This window comes from Hakea prostrata, chromosome 6 (genome assembly GCF_041222555.1).
Source record: "Hakea prostrata isolate BN-2017 chromosome 6, UWA_Hpros_2, whole genome shotgun sequence".
Taxonomy (NCBI): Eukaryota; Viridiplantae; Streptophyta; class Magnoliopsida; order Proteales; family Proteaceae; genus Hakea; species Hakea prostrata.
The window spans coordinates 15,174,301-15,184,507 of record NC_142605.1 but is presented as its reverse complement, the minus strand read 5'-3'; the positions used below and the strand labels follow the sequence as shown (position 1 = coordinate 15,184,507).

Here is a 10,207-nt window from a genome sequence, read left to right as displayed (position 1 = left end):
CCCTCCTTGTCCTTCAAATAAGCTACGTAACACTATTGGGAGATTCTTTGATCAGAAGATACTTGACCAATTCCCTTATCAATGGGGAACTTGATCTTTATGCTTCGTTGAGACCACCGCTCCTAGCTTTGTCAAAGATGGTCTGCCGAGTATAACATTATACGCCGGAAGCTCTCGAACCACCAGGAAATTCACCCGAATGGTGGTTTCCTTGGGGAAATTCTTGACCGAAAGATCCAGTTGAACCAATCCTTCCGCCACAGCCGACGATCCAGCAAATCCATACAGATGTGTGGATGATGGCTTCATCAAGTCCTCTTCGATCTTCAATTTCTGATAGGCTTCGTAAGACAAAAGATCTACGGAAGAGCCGGTATCAACCAATACTTTGTGTACTTCCCAACATCCAATCTCCACCTTGATAACTATGGCATCATCGTGAGGTGTGCAAATACCTCTTTCGTCCTCGTCATCGAAGGTGATCGAACTTTCACCATTCGGCCTTTTCGCTTCTGCACTTCTCTAGTTCCAACGAACTTAGATTTGGCCTTCAGTTTGCTGAGTGACTCCGGTTCAGGTCCCCCAAAAATGGTTAGGATAGGGGATCGGCTAGCACCAACGACTTCCTTTCCCTTTTTTGACTTGGGTGGCTCGACTTGTCGCTCTTGGCTTCCCAAACGATCCCTCTTCTTAACAGCTATTCTTGGCTCTGGTGGTCGACCTTTAATGAAACTCAAGAGATGTCCTTGAGAAATCAATTTCTCAATGTCGGCCTTCAGATGTCTGCAATCATTAGTATAATGCCCATAATCTTTATGAAAACGGCAATACATTTCCATGTTGCGTTCTCCAGGTTTGGATACGCCCTTCGGTGGCCATTTCAGGATATCTTGTCTCTTAATAATATTTAGTATCTCTGACCGAGGAGTATATAATGCTGTGTACTCGCCCTGATTGGGTGAACGTTGCCTCCACGCCGGACGAGGCCTTCGGGCTCGATCATTGTTGGGTTGCTTAGGCTTCTGTCTTTTTTCAGGAGCCTTTGTTTCTTTGGTAGAAGCCTTTGTGTCCCCCTGACGTGCATCCAGAATCTCCGTTACTTCTGCTTGCTTTTGACATCTTTGCACCAATTCAGCATGAGTAGTTGGCATGTCCTGAAGTAATAACTCTAAGAGTCTCCAATTCGTGAGTCCAGTGAACAAAGCAGTTTTAGCTACCTATTCATCCAGGTTCTCAATCTCCATAGTAACTTTGTTGAATCTTTTCAGGTATTCCCGAATTGATTCATTTTTCCCTTGCTTGTAGTAAACAGAGTTTCCTCCATCTTTTTTATCTGGATTCCAATCTGGAAACGGCCAATGAATTTTCGCGCCAATTCCTCAAAATCGGCAATTTTTCCCGAAGGAAGATTTGAGAACCACTTCTGCGCCGCACCGGTCAAAAGATGAACCGAACACCCTGCAAAGGATTTTGTCTGAGTTGCCAGCCACAGCCATAGTCTGCTGATAATAGCTGATATGGGCGACAAGATCTCCCAAACCATCGAATGAAGAGAAAGTTGGGAGCCTGAAATTGTGAGGAAACACAAATCTAGCAATTGCCTCAACGAAAGGGGTCTTCCGGATGACCGAATAGATGTCATCGGCCATCCTCCCTCGGGAGAGCAATCCCAACCTTTGATTAATATCTACAAGCTCCTGACTAATGCGGACCGAACGTCTGCCACCGGTCCGATAACTTTCTCGACCCGAGCGCTTTGAGGTTGGCGAGTGAGTGCATACTCCCCTACCCAACCTCGTTACCGACCCAGTTCGGCTTGATTGCGGTTGGACGTACTGATCATTTCTTCTAGGTAGCTCTCCTATTCGTCGCTCTCTACCTCGCTCTCGGGAATTCCCGCGCAGGTTCCGGCCATAATTTTGGCCGCTTGCCGGTTGCCTATCTCCATGCGGGGAATGCCCTCACAGCGCCGGTATAAGCGTTTCTTCTCCTGCACGCTTTCTGGCATCCTGATGATTAGGAGCCTGTGGAGCTACCACCTGTCTAACCAATGTACGAAGCGTCTGGTTCATCTCCAAGAATTGGAGCTGCATTTGATCTAACTGTTGCTGGAGAGGATTCAGAGGGTTTGATTGATAATTACCCCCTCATCCTCCATCTTCTCATCCTTCACGAGCTCGACTTCCTTCAGGGATATCTTCTGGATTATTCCCGCCAGGAAGTTGAACATCAGCATCTCGCTGAGCCGCCGCAACTACGACTGCTGCTGACCTGGTAACCATGACTTTTTGAAGCGTTTCCCACAGACGGCGCCACATGATGCGTCCAAAATCTGCTTAGCCCTTAGATCACCTGATAATGACTTGCAAAACAATCGTCAAATGTGGCCCGACCGTGGGGGTCAGAAGTCCACCTCCGATGGCTAAGTCAGTTAATGAACTGATCACAAAGGCTCTGGCTAATTGTAGAGCTAAAATAAGAATACGATAATTGAGAATATGATTCAGATACCTTCTTTGTACGTAGGTTTTGACTTATATAGAGTTTACCTCTTAATCTCGTCCATTGAACTCGTACATGACTTCTTTTAATGACCGTCAGATCTTGACGGTTATGCTCGTTAGTGGGGTAATGGATAACCTCCCCTGGTTGCACGATCTTGAAATTAGGGCATAGCGGCTATTCAAGTTGGCACGATCGTCCACTCCCGCGAGTGTTGATAACCATCTCTTTGACGGGTTATTCATCCCGAGAATTTCGAACTCGTGCTTGCTTGTTGACCATACTTGGTTTCTTCCTGAACACGCCATCTTCGAACCCGGTTTGCCCGAACCTAACTTGGTCGGTTTGTCTCCGACCGGGGTTGATGGCTGAACCAAGGATGGACCTGGTTCACCGATATTTTCCCATATCACATATCTATCTAGCTTATCCAATCAAAGAACTCATAGTTAAAGGCAGATGCATATTGGTCTCCCATGATATGAATCATGACGTGGTAAATTAGCCATGATCAACGTATCATGATTTTAAAATAGAAGCTAACTCTGGAATCAGTTTTATCAGACTTGCAGACATGCATAAATCTCACCCAGAAAAAAATTATTTTTTAAGGAAAAGCTCAAAACATTCTTGAGTACAAAGAATGAGTTTTCCAGTGCACAAAATTGGTTTGTCAAACAGGAATGGAACTAGTATTTTCAGTGCACAAAAAAAAATGCTCAGAGGAGCATATAACACAGTTACAGAAGTTTGTAGTTCTCTTAAGCATCTGTCTTCTGGTATTTACAGTTGAAAGAGAAGGAAAAAGAAAAAAAGCATTGCGACGCCCTGACAACTAGTGAAGAACTAAGGTGAGAAGACATGTTGTAATCACCAACATTTCAATCATGCCAGCAAAGGAGCATGACTACACATCTTCTGATTATGTAAAGCCTACCCCTCTGCTCTCTGAGGAGGCCACCACCTAGTCCTCTGCTTGACAACCTTCTTTTAGAAGTTCCCATAGAAGCACTACTCATCTTCATCTTCTTCTAATGCTTGTGACTTCTACTGATCACTCCTCAATGCTTGGCTTTCTTTACTTTTCTGTGACTAATGAGGCTCTTGCAGTGTTGAACGGGAAGCACTGGGCAAGGCCTTCTTATATAGGAAATGGGCTGTGGTTCATGTTCACCTTGGTCTGGTGAAGAGGCTACAACCTCACTAGACAAGGAACCTTGGGTCTCACCCACTTCTCCCCATAACCCGAATAAAAAGAAAGAAAATCAGAACCAAAGCATGGCTGATCTTTCCCAAACACAAGGGCCAGTCAAACTGTTTGTTTTTTTGGTATTCTACAACTCGCATTTCTTGGTAGAAGATTATATAAAACTTCACATGCTTGGTCTCGTGCTTCTCCCATGTCACTAAAGTTTGGGGACATGGGACAACTGCTGCTGTTTACTTTACCAGAACCATATAAATAAAATAATTTTTTAATATATTACTATTTATAATTTCCACCGGTCTAAAAACTGGAAAGGTGCAATTGAGCGCGCAGAATCCAACCCGAGGAACTATGACAGGTTCCGACTTCAAGACCAAGCTGTTCCGTTGTGAGAATGCGAAAGTGCTTGCATGGTCAGATGAAGATATGTTAGGAATTGATAGGAGAGTAGTCCAATATAGCCTCTGGACCAGCGAAAAGGCTAAACAGGTCATTTATAGACCGGAATCCTTGGCTGAGGAGCATGATACACTCAAGCCAGAGATCGAGAAATTGGAGCGTTTCTAGTTTCATTAAACCCATAAAATGTCCGACCCAGTTGGCAAACGTCATGATGGTAAAGAAGGTTAGTAAGTGAAGAATGTAAACAGACTGCATCGACCTCAACAAAGCTTGCCCCAAAGGCTGTTATCCACGATCCCAAATTGATCAACTTATGAATGTTGAGCTTTATGAATGTGTACTCAGGATATAACGAGATAAAAGGTTTTTTTTTTTTTTTGGCCAACTGATAAAAGGGTTTAAGCATTAGCAATGACGTTTGAGTTTCGAAATAGGATTTGAGGTTAGTTTGGTGCCTAAAGTTGGTTGGTTATGAAATCAGTTTGTTATTTGAGTTTTGGATATGATGTCCTGTAAATTCTTAAATTGCTACGTTTTAGTGTGGATTGAAGAACCATTTTAGTTTAGTAAAAGGCTTGATGAGTTCTTACACTAACACTAAGGAACAAGAGAGCAAAGTAGCGATATCCAGGTGATATGGAGAAAATATAACCGAACCCGGTTCAATCTTGGTTCGACCCTCGACCCCGGTTAGGACAAAAGGAATGGACTCGCTTCCGAGCGGGCTGGGTCCAAAAGGTAGCTTGCTGAGGAAGAAAACTAACTCAGTCACAAGCACGCCCTAATCCGCTACGATCAAAATGGACTAAAAGTCAAAGAGACGGGTAGCAGCATTTGCGGCTAATGCTTATTGCTGTTATATGGATAACTACCATATAACGATCGTATTATCAAAGGAGTCATCTACTAGACCAACCTAGTAGGGATCTATTACTCAATGGATTTATCCGTTAAAGATCTGACGGCTATCCGAAGAAGGCTCAAATACATCCAACGAAGGAGATTCGAAGGCACACTCTATATAAGACATCACCTACCCACAAGGTAGAAGGACACATACAATCTGAATCGTATTCCCATTATTCATTCCTTAGCTCTGTACTCAAGCAGAGTCGTTTGTGATTAAGTTCATCAACTGACTTAGCCTTCGGAGGTGGACTCCCGATCCCAGCGGTTAGGCCACATCTGACGATCATTTTTGCAGGTCATCCACAGGAGATCTAAGGGCTAAACAGATTTTGGACGCATCATTTGGCGCCGTCTGTGGGAAACGCTTTAGAAAGCCATGGTTACTAGATCATCGGCAGCGGTAGCAGCAGCAGCGGCTACTGCGGCCCAACGAGATGCTGGTGTTCAAATTCTTGGTGCAAATAATCCAGATATCCCAGAGGGAAGTCGACCTCTTGAAGTACGGGAAGATGGTGGATATGGAGGTAATAATCTTCCAGATCCACTCCAGTATCAACTGGACCAACTGAAACTCCAGTTATTGGAGGTGAGTCAGACGCTCCATACGCTGATCAGACAGGTGGTGGCATCGCAAGCACCTGATCACCGTGATACGGGAAGGCGCGCATTACAAAGGGAGCAAAGACTAATCGATGACCAGAATGTCGGTCAGAATTTTCGGGAAGGCGATCGGTGGCGAGAAAGAGAACCTAGGGGAACTGGAGAATCCCTAGGAGAGTTGATCGGTTTGAAGGACCACAAGGAAGCACGACCGATTCAAATACGAGGTTGGGTGCTGAAGTACAAATTCACTCACCAACTATCAGGCGTGCGGCATTGGAGAATGATCTTGTCCTCGGAGATCGATCAGCGCATATTGGTCAAGAATTGGCCAATATCAATCAAAAACTCGGACAATTGGCGAGAGGAAGAATAACTGATGATGTCACATCCACCCAGCCGGTACCCCATTTGGAATACCCGGGATGTGATCCACAGCCCAAGGATCAATGATCTGAGGTCCATGCCTCCCACATACACGGTAACACAATCATGAACAGTAATAATCAATGGTAAAAACAGTTAATACTAAATATCATGAATAAGATAAGACTAAATAAATCAGAGTGCGGAAGGCAATAACATTAAAGCATAATCATAAGGGTGAGAGAATGTATGATAACCACTCTTTCAGAAGAGCGGAAAAGAAGTGTGATAACATCAAATACATATCTAAGTGTCAAAAGGTAAACTCAAAGATAAGTTAGTTACAAGACCAATGGTTCCACAAATACACCAGGGGAATGGGGCACTATGCTAGGGTTTCTTCTATACTAATAGTAGTCTCCTCAACAGTACGGATGAAGTAAACCCAGCACTGCCGCTCCCGCACAACTATGGGGCTAACCCTGGTGCGAATAATAATCCTCCTTGGCTCCAATATACGAATCCTCACCGACGCCACTACCCAGAGGGTAGTATGTGGAATCATAGTCCGCCTCATAGGAGGTGCCATCGTAATCTTCGGTGCACTGGAATGTAATCTAAAACATTTGCACAAAAGGAATGAGTTCGAAGAACTCAGCAAGGAAGTTATTCCATAATTAGAAATCATACACATTCAGAACATATAATAATGCAATGTGATATGGAACATATGATGCAGATATGAGCCTAACTCTATGAATGCTGGTCTCTAAGGTAGACATGCTTTAAGTCATAGCACCGTACTTCTCTAGGTCGTCAGTCACTCTCCCATTTCCATATCTTGGGAATGCCCGGGGAAGATCGGTAAAGTCATCAAAACCATGGTAAGGGGAATCGGTCACCGCTCTCTCACATCACCATTTGATCAAATCTGGCGCATGTCACGGTAAAGCCTAGCCCAATGCAAGTCATCTACTCGATCGGTCAAGTCGATTCAGATACGTCCATTCCTCGCCCCCGGCAATCCTTTCCGGTATCCTTCACACTAGAGTCAGCGAAATCCCGGATTTCGGACTCATCAACCCTATTGGTCATCCACATATAGTAAACGGGAAGCTCTCACGTCCTCTCAAGGATTGGTTACCGGTCTTGAGCGCCCGTGAGCCCAAGTCTATCCATATGCAACTCTACCAATAAATGGCCCCTTTCAGGTATCCGTAGCATGGTTTATGTCCCCTACCGGGTTGGCTACCGGCCTAGAGCGCCCATCCAACCATACACTACCACGGGTTGTTCGGTCTCAATGCCCTTCCGATTCGGGTCTGACACGACAAGGATGAACCTAGCCACACCACTAGACACTCCTATGTATGTCATCCAATAACTCAGGAGAGTGTCGATAGGCACCATCGGAGAATATCCCATACTATTCCCTCCGATGCCCAAGAACAGAAGTGTCAGTAGGACACCCTCCAATCCCAAGGCATACGTAAGCAATCACACATCAGATCTCATCATTTCTCATGCATCCAATGCATATTCATAATAGTACTCAAATAATGATATTGAAACGAATCATTATAAACATAAGCAAATCAAAATGATAGAGTAACACAACAATTGTATAAAGATTTAAATATTACTTGTTCCAACACATATGTATCAAGATCATAATGATTGAAAGAATTTAGGGACTTCATTCTTTGAATAAAGCATAGTTCAATATTTGATGACTTATATGTTTATGGATATAACCATCCTTACCTTGGATGAGTTGATGATGAATTGAGAATACCAAGAATAGTCCAATAGAAGTGTTAAGGCCCTAAACAAACATCAATAATAAGTTAGAAAAGAAGTCGGGAAGATCGGATGTCATTCGAGTCAAAATCGACCAAGGTTGCTGTCAAGACAACAACTTTGGTCGATGGTTTTGGTCGATGGTATCGACCAAAATGATCGACCAAAATAGTCCTCAAGGCGGAATAGTGGATTTTGGGGATTTTTTGTCCGAAATGAGTCTTCCGGTGTTCGGATCAATCTGGAACTTGGAGGCATACTTAACAACAGTAGTAGGACACTATAAATCAAGGAATTAACACAATCCAATGGTCTAATTAAAAAGCCCCAATTTGAGCTATCAAGTTCAAGTGATAAACATCATGGCATGAGTTGGAATTGATTGCATTGATGAGGAATAGCATGCAATAGCTAGAGGAACTAATAGAAATTCGATTGGAATCATATGGCAATGTTAAACATGAACATAATACACTTTATAGCTCAGTTTGATATCAAATGGTATGATGTTAATAGGTAAAGCATGGAATACATATGCTAGGCATGAGATATAAGCATTAGCATCAATGAATGGCTAAGGGAATCATGGATTGAGCATGAGTAGGCACTTGGAGTGGTGGTTGCAAGGTTGCAACACCATTCCAAATGTCCCATCAGCAAGATGACAATAGAAAGGAGTAGAAAATGGTAGGGTAGAGAGTGGAATGAAGAGTCTTACCTTAGTGTAGAAGATGAATGCAAGAATCAATGATAAACTAAGTGTCTTGGATGAGATACCCTTCACACTAACCAAGGAGCTGCTTTGGGAAGCTCTCCCCACGTTCCCAGGTGAGAAAAATGATTGCAAAAGGCTCAAGGCTCGAGGTCATATTAAATAGAAAAGGAATATTCCATGGAATCATTAACTTGGCAGACTGGGACATTTTGGTCGATGCTTTTGGTCGATGGTATCGACCAAAATGATCGACCAAGATGATTTCAGCAGAAAACTCAGGTTTAGATCAGCAACTTCAAGTAGGGATTTGAAAGGCTATACAAGGTCAAATTGAGTGAGGTTTTCTTCCACAATTCAATCAAGAAGTTTAGTTTCGGGGAATACCTTCGGATTGTGCACAGGAGGTCATTTGGTACATCAACCATATTAATCTTCTCCGATGCACAGATTTTCCTTAAACCCTGACAATGCATTTAAGCAAGGGGTATCATTGTCAATGTCCATGGGCTCGGTCTCCGAATCATGATCATCAATCAAGATGGTCCATAGATCTCTTCTTCCACTGCTTCGGGTCCTCGGACATGAATACAACAGTGGATCCGGGTCAGGGTCAAGGTTAGAATAGGGCTGGATATTACATTCTCCCCCCCCTTAAAAGAATTTCGTCCTCGAAATTGAAAGTGTACCTGTGCTTCCAAAAAGATGAGGAAACTTCTCCTTCATGTCTTATTCTTTCTCCCATGAAGCTTCTTCAGGGGTATGGTTTTTCCATCGGATCTTCACCAGAGGGATGGTGCGATTCCGCAACTGCTTGTCCTTTCTATCTAGGATCTCGGCTGGTCCTTCATCATAAGAAAGATCAGCACTAAGTCCTTCGGGTGCTTGTTGTAGTATGTGTTCCGAGTTTTCTAGGTATTTCTGAAGCATTGAAACATGGAACATGTCACGCCCTCCCAGCCGGTACCCTATCTGGCATACCCGAGAGTGTGATCCACAGCCCGAAGATCAGGTATCGAGTGATCAACCTCCCACATAAACAATAACATAATCATGAACAATCATAACAAGAGTGTGGAAGATAAATCATAGATCCAATAATGAAAGAATGAATCATAAACGAATCAGAATAATAGATATAATCAGAGTATCAAACAGATAAGTAAAGTGAAGCAAAAATCCCACTTTACATCCAGCGGAAAAGTAGCTCTAAAGAATAAACTAGACAAAATCTAATCCCAGTAGCAAGTACATTGGGTAACTAAATTATTCTCCACTTTATAGACGACATCCTTGTAGGTATAGATCTCATAAATAGCACAAGGACGCTTCCACTCAATGGTCGGACTAAGCATCGTACGGAGCATAACCACTCGCGGGATCTTCAGAGTAATTGTGGTAACCGCAATCACCTTCCCCGGAGATATGTCTCTTCGCCTTGCGCTTCCTCATAGGGACCGTCATAGTACTCAAGACTGCAGGATAGTCTAACAACATTGTACAATAAAGGAATGAGTTTCAAAGAAACTCGAAGAAGGCGATTAAAATCCATAATAACATAAATGGCAGGATTCCAGAACAAACATAAATGCAATATGATATGAGACAAACAATGAATGAATGAATCTAACTCTATGTATGCTGGTCTCTATTGGCAGACATGCTTTAAGTCATAGCACCGTACTTCTTTAGGAAAGTCCACTCACATC

General features: G+C 43.2%; 1 pseudogene; it reads right to left on the bottom strand.

Annotated features, from left to right (window-relative positions):
- Positions 1–3,259: 3,259 nt before the first annotated feature.
- On the bottom strand, positions 3,260–3,576 carry LOC149012332 (small polypeptide DEVIL 4 pseudogene; annotated as a pseudogene).
- Between the last annotated feature and the right edge of the window lie 6,631 nt (positions 3,577–10,207).